Below are 16693 nucleotides of genomic sequence, written 5' to 3'. Positions count from 1 at the left end.
TTCTACCAAATGAATAGAGAAAAGTTAACATCAATTCTTCAAAAACTCTTCTCAGAGGAGAGAATAATGTCTACCTTATTCTTGGGGTCATCATTACCCTGATTGCAAAGCCTCAGAAAAATATCACAAGAAAAAGAAAACTACAAGTCAATTCACCTAATGACTGAATGGAAAAAAAGCTTCAACAAAATAGTAGTAAACCAAATTTAGCAAAATATAAAAAGAATTATGGATCGTGACCAATTGAGATTTATCCCAAGAATGCAAAGATGGTTCAACAGAAAAAAATCAATCAATGTAACACACTTTAGTAATTGAATAAAGGATAAAAACTACATAACCATCTCACCAGATACAAGAAAAGCCTTTTTAAAAAAGCCTGAACAACCTTTCAGATTAAAACAAACAAATCTTAAAAAGCCTTAGTAAACTAGGAATTGAATGGTACTTTCTCTACATGATAAAAGGCATCTACAAAAAAACTGCGGAAAAACCGGGGCTTCCCTGGTGGCTCAGATGGTAAAGAATCTGCTTGCAATGCAGGAAATTTCAATCCTTGGATCGAGAAGATCCCCTAGAAAGGGGAATGGCAACCTACTCCAGTATTCTTGCTGGAGAATCCCATGGACAGAGGAAACTGACAGTTTTAAACTAAGTGCAGGTCCATGGGGTCACAACTGAGTGACTAACACCTCCACTTCACAAAAAACAAACTGTGTCATATTTAATATGAAAGACAGAAAGCTTTTTTCCCCCCCTAAGATCAAGAACAAGATAAGGATGCCTGCTCTCACCACTTCTGTATAATAATGTACTAGAAGTTTTGACCAGGGAAATAGGCAAGAGAAAGAATAACAAATAATCAATTTGGAAAAGAAGAAATAAAACTAGCTATTTGAAGCGGACATGATCTTGTATACAAAACTTACAAAGAAATATACAAAAATTTGACTAGAGCAAATAAATAAGTTAGCAAGGTTATAGAATGTAAGATCAATGTACAAAAATTAATTGTATTTCTGCATACATCAATGAATGATATGAAAATGAAATTAAGAAAATAGTTTCTTTTATAAGACCCCAAAGAATAAAATACATGAAAATAAATTTTATTCAAAAATCTGAATTTTAAAAGATAAACCTAATAGTATTTGAATTTATATCTCAATAAAAATGATCATGTTACAAAAACACTTCATTGTCCCACCCTCAACCCTCAGTTGCAATCTTCTATTAAAAAGTGGGAACTTTGTGGCCTGTTTTATCTTTCCTTCCTCTTCAGTTCTACCCTAGTGCACACTTGAAGGGGTTTCTATAACTCTTTCTTCCAGCAGGGAGGAACTCCTCTTACACTATTGAAAGATCAACAATGCATTTCTTCTATACTCTTTGCTAGACTGTGCATTCGGTACATGGCAACCCAAAATGCTCTCTGCCTTGGCTTATCTCTCTGCTACTCCAGAACCTTAAAATCAAAAGGGCCTCCATCTATGCTCAGATGTAAAGGCAGGAAGGATGGCCTCCTGTGATGGCCTTGTGGCTCCAGCACAGTCCCTGTGATGCCAAGCCCCTCAGCTTGCTTCCTCAGAGATCGTACCCTCTTAAAAACCATCCCCCTCCTTCTATGACAGTATTGTGGATCTTCTGGGGCAATGCACAGGGCCCACAAATCGTTCTTCAGGATTAAGCAGCCTGTCCTGACCCGACAGGTGAGGAAATGAGGCATGAAACGCAGGGCCATCATTTTGGAATCACAGAATTCTTTTATTTTATAGATGACAGCACTGGCGCTTGGAGAAGTCAAGGGCCACTCAGGCAACGTGTGCCCTTCAGTGACTTGCGTGGGGCTCCTTCCCCACCAATGCCCAGCTCGCCCTGCTGTCTCTGCGCCCTGAACATTGTCCTGTCTCATCCCCCTGTGCTCTCCTCTACTTCCTCCTCTCCCAGCCCTGCTGGTCTCCTTGCTGGTCTTCAGACATACTAAGCAGGTGCTCCCCTCAGGGCCTTTGCATATGTTGCCTCTTTGGTCTGAAAGCTCTCTGCCCAGATGTTCACATCATCCAGTCCCTGCTTATCTGTCACCTCCTCAAAGAGATCCTAACCTCAGTGTTCTCCATCCCTTTCAGCTGCCTTACTCTTTGGCTTAGACCTGTCCTGAGACCACACCTGTGCCTACTCCTTCCCTTCCTGAGGCAGCATCACTTCTTCATGATCTCCCCTCCTCCATGAATCCTGGGCATCCCAGCATCTCTCTCTGGCCCTGCTCCTGGGACCAACTTAAGATGCTGTGTGTGAGGGAGGCAGAGTGTGCATTGAGCAGCCTTGCCTGGAAATGCACTGGGGATGTAAACCAGCCCACTGAGATTAAATGTCTGTGAAATACCCAATAAACCCATTTACAGACAACAAGGAAAGCTTAGAAATGAAATCAGAGCCTTCAGTGCTCAAGTTAGGAATGATGTGATCTTTGGGTTTTGATGCCAGAGGTCCTCTTCCGGAGACATCTTTGGCCCCCATGTATCTTGTGTTTACCTAACTAAATGTGTGAGGCTGTAGTACCCACACTGAGGAGGTCACGTGAGCTACAGCAAACAGTCAACAGATGCATGCTATTTATTTTGTTTTTCAGTTTTTCCATATTTTTTCATAAACCACACAGTCATTTTGCTTATAGGTTATTCCAAATCCATCTTCACTGAGGTGTGTTTCCTATGTCAGGGCAAGGCAAGGTGCACTCAACACAGGCGAGCATCTTTACTAGGTCACGGCCTCCGACAGCAATGCATGCTAATGTTTACAAGGTCCTGTGTCCTGCAGTCCCCTGTATCTTCACGCTGCTTTCTCTGGTTTTCCCTGAAATCCCCAGTTATGCTACCCCCACTTCTTTTTAAAAAGTCTTTTTATTTTGTATTAAGGTATAACTAATTAACAAAGTTGTGATAGTTTCAGGTGAACAGTGAAGAGACTCAGCCATACATATACATATAACCATTCTCTCCAAAACTCCTCTCGCATCCAGGCTGCCATATTATGCTGCACAGAGTTCCTTGTGCTATACAGTAGGTCCTCAGTGGTTATCCATTTTAAATATAGCAGTTGTGTACATGTCCATCCCAAATTCCCTAACTATCCCTTCCTCCATCCTTCCCCCATGGCATCCATAAGTTCGTTCTCTACCAAACTCTTCTGAAATCTCTTTGGTGAGTTACAGTTATAGTTTAAATACCTTCCACTTTGTTTCCCTCTCTGTTCAAGCCCTAAGAGTAACATTTGCTATGGAGACCTCCCTGCGGTTAAGAATCTGACTTGAAATGCAGGGGCTGCAGGTTCAATCTTTGATCAGCAAGCCAAGATCCCACATGCAGTGTGGAGCAATTAAGCCTGTATGCCACAACGAAGACCTGATACAGTCAAATAAATAATTTTTTTTAAAAAAGAAAAATATCTGCTTAATAATACAGTGCACGCAAACACTTGAAGACAAGTGATTTAATAAAAATTTCCAAAGAGAAGTGTCTTTAGTGAGAGAGCCAATTTTCATCTAAATTGAGAGTTCCTTCACATTCCAAATCCCAGATGCATGGGTGGATCCTCCATCTGAGAGTCCTGACCTATGACCTTAGTGATCAAAGTGCAGACTTCTGATTGACCCTGCTACAACCTACCAATAGTTCTGGGAAAATTTAGTTTTGAATGTGAAAATGACCATGAAAGAGTTAAAATGTGAAAATAAAAGTAAAGTAGAAGTTGTGTCATTGGAGATAAAATTGCATTGTGGTTTAGTGAAAGAGAAAGTGTTAGTCCCTTAGTAATGTCCAACTCTTGCAACCCCATGGACTAGAGCCCACCAGGCTCCTCTGTCCATGGGATTTCTTAGGCAAGAATACTGGAGTGGGTGGTCATTTCCCGCTCCAGTGGGTCTTCCCGACCCAGGGATTGGACTCAGGTCTCTTGCATTGCAGGCAGATTCTTTACCAAAGGAGCCACAATACGTACAAATTCATTTTCCCCAAAGCACATTCTCTGAAGTGGTACCGCATAACCTGGCCGGGGGTGGGGATCACATTATTTGGCATGTGCATGGAGGATGCTGTGGCCTCTTCTGGGCAGTCATAGACATACTTACATATCCTGGTCCCCAGCAATCCCAGGGCAGCAAGGAAGTCCTTTAATCTTGGTTGACATTCGACCATAGAATCCTTCTTTAAGTAATAGATAATTCACATCTCGGGAATGAGTGTTGTAAAAATCATACTTTAGGATCCATGGTCATAGAGAGCTTCAGGATTTCTCCTTAATCCATTTACACAGAAATGAAACTTGTTGGAAGCAGCCGTGAATGGAGAGTTGTTGCATCCATTTTCAGAGCAGGGCATATTTTCATTTCTGTTTCCTTCCAGGAATAAATGATTATGTTAAGTAAAAACAGAATGTTAAAAAAAAAATCAGTTGAAACTGTGTACCTTCAAGCAAAACTTGATTTATTTCACACCCTTACAGTGCAGATGATTCAATTCATCCTTTGGCCTTTTTCGCCTTAAATAAAGGGGGCTTCCCAGGTGGCTCAGTGGTAAAGAATCCACCTGCCAATCCAGGAGTGCAAAAAACTCAGATTTGATCCCTGGAGAAGGAAATGGCAACCCACTCCAGTATTCTTGCCTGGAAAATTCCATGGACAGAGCAGCCTGGTGGACTACAGTCCATGGGTCGCAAAAAGTTGGACACAAGTGAGCGTGCACACATGCACACACACACCTTAAATAAAACTCCTGGAAAAATAAGGGAAAGTGTTTTGTTTAAGAATTTCTCAATGACTAAAAAGAAAGAGCAATAGAAGATACACCTAGATTTCACACCTTAACCTTTAAGTGTCAAGAATGGTGGTGATGCTTTCTAAACTTATGCTGAAAGAGCATATTATTGTGGCAGTTAAAAACACTTTGTATAAAAAAGAAAGGATTGTGTAGGTGTCATCTTGTATCTAGTCCTCGAGAAGGGTACCTGGGCTTCTGATTACACGTGTTCTCCAGCTAGAAGTTGGGAAATATCAATGGAGACGTGAGCTTCCTCGCATTTCTCATATTTGAGTTCTCAACTCAGCAGTGAACACAAATCAGGTCAGATAAGCCTCAAACTTCCATGGCTCCAGCACTCAAACCTCATTTCCTGGCTCATAGTTCTTTGCTTTATTTTCTTTATTGGCTGCACCATGCAGCATGTGGGCTCTTATTTCCCTGACCAAGGATCAAATTCTCACCCCCTGCACTGGAAGCACAGAATCTTAACCACTGAACCACCAGGGAAGTCACCCTCCTGAGTCATAGTTTTAATCCTCTCTGATAAAGGTCTTTCCAGATAAACTAAAGAAAATAAAGAGTTCCAGAGCAGGAATTTCAGTATGACTAAAAATCAAGGAAGCTTTACAAGAAGAGGGCAAGATTTCAGAAATCTCACACTCAGAACTTTCTGTCTTTCCAGTGACTGAAGTGAAGGTTCCTTTGTAGGACTGAGTGAAAGCTACTCCCAGTTTTTAGTTGAATGTTCTACCTTAAGATTAATAATGTACTTTAAAATCACAGTGTTTATGGTGAGTTGAAAATGAATGCTTGAGAAAGAGAAAATATTCAAGTGTAAAAGGTCACCAAAGAAGCAAAATAACCAGACAAATTGCTAAAACCTTCATGATGTCAGAACATTTTGCCAGGCTTCATTTTTCTCTGCAGCAGCATCTAGTCATCCTCAAAGTTGAGGGTGCCCCAAGCAAACAACGCCACCAGGAGTGACAGGTGGCAGTGCCCAGCTGGCCTCTGTGCAGCATGTGTACTCACATCACAGCCCCTGCCAAACACGCCTGCGCTTTGTTTGATGGTCCCCTGCCAGCCCCGATTCCAGCCTGCAGAGCTGTAGGACAACAAGTAATTATGATGAGGATTTGTGGCGAGAAGAGGCTGGCACACATCAGCCTGTCTTCCCGAGGATGCTTCGTTAGAGAGGACCAGAATTAACGCAGAAAACCTAACTCCAAACGATAATTTTATTTTATTTTTCTTCTCCATCCTCACACTCAGACAGTAAAGAGTCTGCCTGCAATGCAGGAGACCCAGTTTCGATCCCTGGGTCAGGAAGATCCCCCAGAGAAAGAAATGGCAACCCACTCCAGTATTCACGCCTAGAAAATCCTACGGATGGGGGAGCCTGGTGGGCTACAGTCCATGGGGCCACAAAGAGTAGGACACGACTGAGCGACTTCACTTTCTCCATCTTCATATATTCGTATATAAATGCATAGGAGGAAAGGACATCTCCTGGATCAGTAAGCAAGAAAATCTCAGAGCAGCCTCCTGTCACCTCCAGGCCACAGCTGTGTCCTAGTCAGCATCTCCTCAGATCATCAAATGATGCTCTTTCCTTATTCTCTTTCCCCTGATAATAAGATTGAAATGAATGGTTAGCTTATCAATTTAATCATCCAGACAGCAAGTTTAATCAACAAGTGTGATTCATTAAACTACATGACAGAGGATGAAAGAAATCATTTTTCATGCCCACAAAAAAAAAAAAACACCACCTGAGTTGACAACATTTAGCCCATTTGACTCCTAAATTACAACCTACTGACTATAGGCTTGTCAATCCTAGAAATATTAGAAATCTAAAGATAGATAGATGTTCGATATCAAAGATATACACACATATATACACACACACACGGGGCTTCCTTGGTGGCTCAGATGGTAAAGAATCTGCCTGCAATGCAGGAGGCCCAGGTTCTAACCCCTAGGTCTGGAAGATCCCCCAGAAAAAGGCATGGCAACCCTCTCCAGTATTCCTGCTTGGAGCATTCTATGGACAGAGGAGCCTGGCCAGCTACAGTCCATGGGTTCACAAAGAATCAGACACACAACTAAGCAACTAACACACACACACGCACACACACACGTTACCTAAAATAAACGTATAGTTGTAGGGGTGTGTGTGTGTGTGTGTGTTTGTGTGTGTGTGTGTCTCATTGGTAGCTTTTTATCTTGGAGGGAGCTCCAAACAGTCTGTGAAGGAGAAGGAAATATTTCCTGTCTAGCACCATTAACAACTGCATTAGCATAAAAATGCCTGGGGGTGACACATTTTATAGATGCATAAGAATTAGGGAAAGGATGGTGTTTAGAAGGTCAAGAAGCAGAAAAACATTATTGCTTCTGCAGTGAATTAATAGGGAGCTCAGGCAGGACACTCTTAGATGCCTCAGGAAATGAAACAGTCTGGAGGGACCACACCACCCTGCCCAGGACAGCCACACACAGATCACTCCTTCCTGCCACCCTCTGGACAAAGGGACAGACAGCCCTGTTCCTTTCTGTGACTAACAATGGCAACTCAGTCACGTACTCATTCCAACATTCCATCCTCTGACAAACGGAGGTCTTATCCCCATTCAAAGCTCTTTTGTTCTAATTAAACCCCATTTCTTTGGGTTCATTTTCCTTTGGAAACATGCTCGAAGTCTGTCTCCTCTGAAGAGCATCCAAGTGCTGTCAAATGAAGCACAGCCCAGATGGACCAGTTCCTCCTTGGCCCTCTGTCCAGCCCCTGGAGAGACATTGACAGACAAGATACGATTGCTGACCCCAGAGAGGTCACTGTCCACAGAGAGGTGGCAAATTTCACCCTTATCTGAAATTCCCTGGTTTCTTTCTTTTTCCCTATAAGAACAACTAGAGGTACGATTCCAAACATTCAAGGGAAAACCTGCCTTAATGAAATAAAAAGATCACTTGTAAGAATTCATCTCTTCTCTCTTCCTTCCCCTCCCTTTGTTTTTCTCCAGCAAATCTAATTAGAGGAAAGTTATTTGGGCTGATTTAACTCCATTAAACCATAAAATAGCACAGAAAGAGTTTCTTTTTTTCCAAAGTACTCCTTTCAAGTGGAGTCCCTAGTACTTGATAGGACAAAAATACAGAAGTTGAGGGCACAGTTCTGATTTTGGGAGGCCAAATGGGTTGGGGTGACACAAATGTCCCAGACCCATCCCCCTCAATTTTTAAGGAGCCATTTAAATGTGTGAGCCACACATTGCACTTCTGCTTTATCCAGATCATTAAATCCTCTGAAAATATTTTTCATGAATTAAGAATCTAATTAGCAAAGATTCAGCTATAGGGTTCTTCAAATAGCTGAGTAAATATGACCCAGTGTCATCGTGGTAATTCCCTATTATGCCTTCTCATACATGGTGAGTTCTGTGGAGTTACTTCACAGACTGGAGAACATTTGGTTCAAAACAAAGAGCATCTTTTCCTTAAAAACCATTCCTAGGCTGTTGGGAGGTGTATCCACCTCTTCCCACACAAAGCTCCACTGGAAGTGTCCCTACTATTACATACACTTGTTGAAAATCTAAGATTCTCCTAAGTCACTATACATTTTTTGAAGGTTTATGTCCTTTCAAAAATGATTGGCAGTCATATGTCTATTGCCTTCTTACATCCCAGTAAGTCCACTTTTTGTAAAATGCTTTGGAGAAATTCATATCAGAATGTTTCCAAGTGGCATTAATAATAATAGTGAAAACACAGGAAACCCAAATGCCCACGGAATAGAGAATGGATAACAAATTGAGGTAAATTCATACAATATAATAGTATATAATAATGAAAAGAAACTGCAGAGAGATGGATCAGTGTGGGTGAATTTGAGAAACACCCTTTTGTGTTAAGGAATCACTTAAAGAAGAATATACATGAGTCCATCTTTTGTTGTTCAGTTGCTTAGTCATGTCCAACTCCTTGCAACTCCATGGACTGCAGCACACCAGGCTTCCTAGTCCTTCACTATCACCTGGAGTCTACTCAAACTCATGTCCATGGAATCAGTGACACCATCCAACCATCTCATCCTCTGTTATCCCCTTCTCCTCCTGCTCTCAATCTTTTCCAGCATCAGGGTCTTTTCCAGTGGGTCTGCTCTTCACATCAGGGGGCCAGAGTGTTGGAGCTTCAGCTTCACCATCAGTCCTTCCAATGAATATTCAGGGTTGGTTTCTTGTAGGATTAATTGGTTTGATCTCCTTGCTGTCCAAAGGACTCTAAAACAGTTTTCCCCAGAGCCACAGTTTGAAAGCATCAATTCTTCAGCACTCGGCCTTCTTTATGGTTTAACTCTAACATCCACACCTGAATACTGGAAAAAAACACAGCTTTGACTATATGGACCTTTGCTGGCCAAGCGACGTCTCTGCTTTTTAATATGCTGTCTAGGTTGGTCATAGCTTACCATCCATAGTCACCGTCTGCAGTGATTCTGGAGTCCAAGAAAACAGTCTTGCTGTTTCCATTATTTCCCCACCTATTTGCCATGAAGTGATGGAACCGGCTGCCATGATCATAGTTTTTTGAATGTTTAACTTTAAGCCAGCTTTTTCACTATCCTCTTTCACTTTCATCAAAAGGCTCTTTAGTTCCTCTTCACTTTCTGCCATAAGGGTGGTGTCATCTGCATATCTGAGGTTATTGATATTTCTCCTGGCAAGTTTGACTACAGCTTGTGCTTCATCCTGCTTAGCATTCTGCATGATGTACTCTGCATATAAGTTAAATGCGCAGGGTGACAATATACAGCCTTGACATACTCCTTTCTTCATTTGGAACCAGTTCATTTTTCCACATCCAGTTCTAACTGTTGCTTCTTGACCTGCATACAGGTTTCTCAGGAGGCAGGTAAAGAGGTCTGGTATTCCCATCTCTTTAAGAATTTTCCACAGTTTGTTGTGATCCACACAGTCACAGATTTTAGCCTAGTCAATGTAGTCAGTGAGTCCATCTACATAAAGTCAAAACAGCACAGAAGTAGGCAATAGATGAGTTGTGTCTCCTGTGTACTCTGAGTAGGGGATGGGATGGGAGAATGGTGGTAGAGATGGGTCTCTGAAGTGTGAATGATGTTCTGTCTCCTTTCCTGTGTGCTGGAAGGATAGGACTTGGTTTTATTAGTACACTTTCAATTATACATATGCATCACATTCATTCTTTTGTATATATGGCATCTCTGATTGCAAACAAATCAGGATAAAAGGAAAGCCCTTCTATGTTCCTGTTGGATTAGATCTGAAGAAGAGGTTGGCTGTTAGCATCTTACTGTCATAGCCAGGCTGGGAGGAGACAGACATGGAGGAGAGACAGAGGGGTTGAGGGCCGGGATAGAGGGGGAGGGAGGGAGAGTGAAAGGGACTGTGTTTGGATGACATTATTTCTTTTTCTGAATCAAGTCTTACCTAGAGCCAGATCCACCTTCATGGCCATTTCACCTGAGCCATTAACCAAAATATGAGGAGAAAGTTGTTTATACTTACACATGCACACACACACACACACACACACACACACACACACACACACACGCACATACACACACACCTAATTGATCTAGAATTTAACTTCTGCTAAATTAGCTGCCCTTAATCTTGATGGTACCAAAAATTATTTGGGAAGCTTAAAAAACCCCAGTGTTCAGGTTAGGACCCAGACCAACAAAATCAGAAACTCTGGGGTGGAACCAAGCAAGAGCAAGTTCAAAGCTGAGCAGTTAGTACCAGGACAAGCAGAGTCCAGGCACAGCTGTACCACTGTGACCTGCAGGAAGCACACAATCTGTGAGATGGAAATCATCACAGGATCCATTCACAGCAACTCTGGAGGCTGCTCTGACTCCCGTCACCAAGACTGCTGCTGTCAGAAGTGCATTTGCCCTTCTTCCACAGTGATGGGGCTATGACTAGACTTAAGGACTCCTGCTGAATTACGTCTCCAAGATACCTTGCAGCTATGTGTGTCCAGAGCAGAAGCGATGAGCGTGGTGCTGGGTCTCGGCCTCAGACTGCACACGCTATACTCCCCCTTTCCACTGTTGAAACCTGACCATAGCAGCAGTGGAGCTTTGACCATGTGGCTCTTGACAGTGACCTTGGAATGACATGGGAACAAGACAGAAAGAACCTGGTCCTACCACATAGGCTAATCCCCTGAGGACAGTTATAGGAGAGAGAAATACACTTCTGGTCAGCTCTCATGGTTCACTAAGCTACCTTAATAAATACACCCAGGGGGCCCTGCAGGGAGCTGCCCAGTCCAAGGTCATAGTCATTACCAGGGAGACCCAGTAACTGATGCTCATGAGAGTACAAAGCCATTCAGAGACCAGTCTGAATGGCCACTCTAGCCCTTCGGTCCCCCTGGGGTTGGCTGAGCCTGCATTGACCTCAGCTCCTCCTTCTGCCTGCCCCATTTCCTTCCTGCCATGGGGGATCAGTCCTGAGCCTACTCCCTAATGAGCATTATTCACGATAAACTCCGTATCAGATCTGTCTCCCAAGAAGCAAAAACTATCACAATATCATAAAGTAATTATCCTCCAATTAAAATAAATCAATTAATTTAAATAAAATAGAATATATATATATATATATAAAGAAAGCCAATCTATAACCCACAGCAGGTTTTCAATAAACACCTGTCCAGTGAAAAAACACATTGATAAGTAAAGCAGGCAGGCCTGGGATTTACACTGTGTCACAGAGAAAGCTTACTATACAGTGAAAATGCTAATTACTTCTTTCTTCCCTTCTTGATAATTTTTGGCCACAGCTTGCAGCATACAGGACCTTAGCTGTCTGACCAGTGATCATACCGGCACACCCTGCATTGGAAGACGGAGTCTTAACCACTGGATGGTGAGGGTGGTCCTGATTACTTATTTTTAACAACAAGCACTATCTGAAGTAAATTCTAGGGCTGTGGATCTCTTCAAGGTTGGTGTATAACAAATAAAATTCCAAATTAGTATTCCAAATTTAGTATTAAGTATCCCAAACTGGGAAAGCTACATTAGTGCTAATAAACAACAAGGACTATTTGTATGTTCCTTTTATTTTGACAAAACTATTTCCAAGAGTAGTTTTTTCTTGCCATTTTCGGGGGTCAAAGAGAAAGGAGAGCTCATCACTGCCCAAGTTCTCATGCATCTGACTTGGTCCTTGTGTCCCCAGCCTGGAACTCCTGGCACCATCCCCACTCCCTGGGGGCCTCTCACATCTCAAGTACTAAAATAATGAGATGTAGAGCTGGAGCACCCCTACCCTTGACAGGTCTGTTAATGGAAGATAGAAAAATAAATGCAGACTGATTATAATGAGATCTTGGAATTTTCTAATGATTTCGATCAATAATGATTTTTAAACTTGATTTTTTTTCTGGCAGGGACCAGACTGCCCTCCTCCTTCTTGCCGATTCCTGCTGTCTGTCTGGAATGACAAAGGGTCACGAGGACAGAGAAACTTGGTCCTGGAAGACTTTACAACGTTCCCACTCCAGCCCAAAACTGTCTGGACTCAGATGGTGTTTTACCTGAGAAACTCAAAACCTGAGATTGAGGCCACTCTTGGCCACTCACAGTTCATGGCAATGATTAACCTCAGAACTTCAGAAAAACAATATTCTTTATGTGAAAATGAATGACAACTTACTTAGAAAAATAACACAAAAATCCCAAAAGTAATGCATGCCTCTCATGAAATGAAATCAATTTCTATTTTGGCATTTCATGATTTGTTGTAAAACCAAATGTTTTTCAACATGGCACCTGAATATTGTTAGGTTAACACCAATGTTTCTTGGAGCACAGCTTTAGAAATGTAACAGGCATCCTATCCACATTATACGAGGAAAAATACAGACGTGCAAAGGGCCATCCAAAATTCGACCATTTGCTTCATGTTATGACATGTACATAAAATAGTTTATGTTGAATAATACAATTTTAGTTATACCAAAAAATACACACTATTGATACTATGCGTAACATAGATAACTAATGAGAACCTATGTACTGCTCAGGGTACTCTACTCAGTGCTCTGCAGTGACCTAAATAGGAAGGAAATCCAAAAAGGAGGGAATAAACGTATATATATAGCTGATTCACTTTGCTGTACAGTAGAAACTAACACAGTGTGGTAAAGCAACTATCTCCAATAAAAAAAAATAATTAAAAACAGAAAACACACACAGAGGAAGAATGGATGGAGTAAAAGTATGTCAAATGGAAATAGATGTCCCTGGACTATGTAGTGATTGGTGACGATTTTCTTTTCTTTTTTTTTTTTTTGCCCTGCTCAATTGTCTCATTTTGGGGCGAATGTATTTCCTGTGTCACTTGAAAAGTCTCACAACCTACATTCCTTCCCCCGCAGACTGGCCCTTTCCTGTTATCCCATGAAAGAAACAGTGAGAGATAGAGCATGTGGGCCAAAGTCCACTGTCCACTTACGGGGAGGACAGTCAGGCTCTCAGAAAGCAGCCTCCTCCTTTTCTTGGCTTAAAACGTCAAGTTAACTTCTTTGCCAGTTTGCTCTTTTTCGTTTCTGGGCATTCTGTGCTTCCTGCTTTTAACTACATGGGCAGTTTAGGCAGCTAGAGAGGATATTTGCGGCTTGTCAGACACAGACAGAATGTGCAGGGGAGAAATCTCCAAGTGTGTATGTAGAGAGGTCTGTACAAATGCTAAGTAAACGTGAGTCAATAAAAGCCGATGAGTGAGAATGAGACCAGGGGTGAAGCCTGGGGGGCAGGTGGCCATGTGGGCTCGGGCCGGCAGCCCCCGAGGTATATTTGGTGTGTGATGAGGATGGGGCTGGTAGGGGCTTGACAGTGATTTAATACACAGCTCTAAACACCAAGAGACTTCAATCACTGTTGTTGACTGACTGCCCAACTGGCTTTGACCTCGCCTGAAAGGGTGCGGGGCGCTAAATAAACTCAAGGTATTATCATAATAATACCTGCTGACCAAGAATGCTGTCAAGATGATGGAGAGCCTTTGGAAGGACGGACGGGCTTCTCTGAAGAATGACACCGGGTGGATGCTCAACCCAAGCCTCCTTCAAGAGGACTTTCTGTCGCTTCAACTCTGCCCTGGTTACGACATCAGCTGGAGGCCTCCTGGAAAGATAAACACTGTCCACAATGTCACCTATCCGGGCACCAGAGGTTTGCTCTGCTTTGTGAGATTGGGACCCTAGGAGGGAGTGGATGGAATGCTTTGTCGTGCCCTTAAGGCCAAGACTGCACCAATCATCTAGGGGCATCTCTCTACCCCTCCCCTGACCCCGAATCTGGCCCCAGGAAGAGAAATTCCCCAACTCTCCTGGGTAACCATCTCAGGAGTGTTTGCAGCATATCCACCATCAGGGTGACCCTTTGCCATGAATCCCAACCCTTTGAGAAATGATTCGTCATTTCCTTGCTGTTTTGTCTTTGGTGGAAATGAAGAAAATCTGATATTCTGCTCCTGTAGAGATCCAAGCAAACTTACACACACACACACACACTCCTTAATTCAGCAATTTGGAGCTTTAAAATTTGATTTTGTCCCTAATTCAGGATCAACTCCAGCTACTCTGTGTGTCTTTTTCTTTTTCTTATCTCCCTTGTACCCCTGCTACCTACTTGCATGTGTTCAACTCAACCAGAACTTGGAATTTATTGCAAGAAACTAGCACATAAAAAAATTATACAAACACCAAGAACTAATGTCTTTGACGCAGCACTTGGGTTCCTTTTTCCATTTCTGTTTGGGAGGCGGGGCAGCCCTGGGAGTGGTGGACGTGAAGGTTACTCTCTTGCCCTGTGATAGGGTTATTTGCCCAGTGAGTAATGGCTCCATGTGTCACCTTTGCTGCAAAGCCTTCGACTTTGTGACTCAGCCCCAAGAAAACAACTGAAAAGTGAAATTTACATTTGTCAGTTACTTGAGACAACTGGGGAGCCTAATATTGGTCACTGAAAAAAATTTGTTTTGTATCAGAATCATTCAACGTAAATGGAATGAACCTCCACTTGAACACCAGTGATTTTCTGTTGGTTTTTATGGGGCTAAACCTACCCAACCTGTCCTGTGTGTCACTGGTATGTTATATACGTGACAGTCAGCCAGCTGACGTTACCTCTTGTAGGGTCTTAAAATCTAAGCTAGAAAGAATAATGGAACATCAGGCCAACAGACAAAGACTGTGATGATTTAAAGAGATTTAGACAAAATGGAGCTTTTCCCCTCTATTTTGGGGAAGGGACTGGATTCCTGGAAGAAGTTTGTCTTGAGGTATGTGAGCAAGATGGCACTACATCCCTAGAAGATGATTCCACTGGTATAATGGATACACTTGGGATTATGTCAGGGAAAGAGAAGCTTTTAGGACATCCCGATTTATAGCTCCCAAACATTGACATGTGGGGGTGATAGACAAGAGGGCCTTTTCTGCTCTCAGTCCATGTGCTACTGAGCAGAGGCTCCCTGGGAAATTTTAATGACTAGGTTACAGCAATAAAAACAAAAACATGTGAACAGCTCAATGGCTTTCCTTACTTGCAAGAGACTCCACAGTGAATCCAAAGTAGTCATTTATGTGATATTTTCTAAGCTGTGCCCTTAAGCCTTTCTGGAACTTTTCTATTAGTGTCCCCTACTTTCCGTGCTTTTAATAGTCTTTACAGAGGAAGCAGTTGACATGTTTCTTTTACAGTCTGGCTGGGACATTCAGATTCTTCATTGAAACGCATCTTCTCAAATGTGATTGAGATGCCTGATATCTTAAATCCTACAGCATCTCTCAGGAAACCAGGAATTTAGATCATTTGTGCCTCCCCAAGTGCACTCTGAAAAAAAAGAAAGGATAAAATAAGCTGATACATTTACTGCATCCTCTGAAAATAATAGGCATGACTTTGCTTTTATCATATGTAATCTATCTCTAGAAAACTGTAATAAAGACAGAGTAATTCATAATAGTTACTTAAAACATCCTCAGGTATTTTTTCACTTTAGAAAAGGTATGGAGATGTTAAATAATTTAGACTTAATTAGAAAGACTGATATAGTTGCATCTTGGAAGAAAGGTGGAGATGAACATTGAGATTCCACATTATTTTATTTAATCCATACATACAAATGACCTGGATAGTGAGCACATGCTTTCGTTTAACTGATTTCTGTACTTTTTTTGTAAGCTTGATAAAATGCAGTGATGAAACATTTTTCAAATAAAGATGATAAAATAACAAAACCACTAAATTTATTTTAAAAGAAAAAAAAAGAAAAAAAGGAGGAAGAAGAGAAGACCTACACAAACAATGAAAATGTGAGTTATTGCTACATAATGGTAATGTGTGTATTCTGGAGACAGTGCAGCAACCCTGGTCATGAGTGAAGTCTCAGAGAGGAGAGACTCAGTTCAGTGCAGTCACTCAGTCATGTCCGACTCTTTGCAACCCAATGGACTGAGGCACGCCAGGCTTCCCTGTCCATCACCAGCTCCCGGAACTTGCTCAAACTCATGTCCACTGAGTCAGTGATGCCATCCAACCATTTCATCCTCTGTTGTCCCCTTCTCCTCCTGCCTTCAATCCTAGCATCAGGGTCTTTTCCCATGAGTCAGCTCTTCGCATCAGGTGGCCAAAGTATTGGAGTTATTCAGGACTGATTTCCTTTAGGATGGACTGGTTGGATCTCCTTGCAGTCCAAGAGACTTTGAAGAGTCTTCTCCAACTCCACAGCTCAAAAGCATCAATTCTTCAGTGCTCAGCTTTCTTTATAGTCCAACTCTCACATCCATACATGACTACTGGAAAAACCATAGCTTTGACTAGA

At 42.1% G+C, this 16693-nt stretch overlaps 1 long non-coding RNA gene across 1 annotated transcript; it reads right to left on the bottom strand.

Annotated features, from left to right (window-relative positions):
• Positions 1-6014: 6014 nt before the first annotated feature.
• Positions 6015-11086, bottom strand: LOC145532084 (uncharacterized). The gene is made up of 2 exons (XR_014072973.1): positions 7387-11086; positions 6015-6423 (listed from the first exon to the last, which is right to left on the bottom strand). It is a non-coding gene; the product is annotated as an uncharacterized LOC145532084 (long non-coding RNA).
• Positions 11087-16693: the final 5607 nt, after the last annotated feature.

This window comes from Giraffa tippelskirchi, chromosome 13 (genome assembly GCF_054371585.1).
Source record: "Giraffa tippelskirchi isolate mGirTip1 chromosome 13, T2T-mGirTip1v1.2.pri, whole genome shotgun sequence".
Lineage (NCBI taxonomy): Eukaryota > Metazoa > Chordata > Mammalia > Artiodactyla > Giraffidae > Giraffa > Giraffa tippelskirchi.
This window is presented reverse-complemented; position numbering and strand designations above follow the sequence as displayed.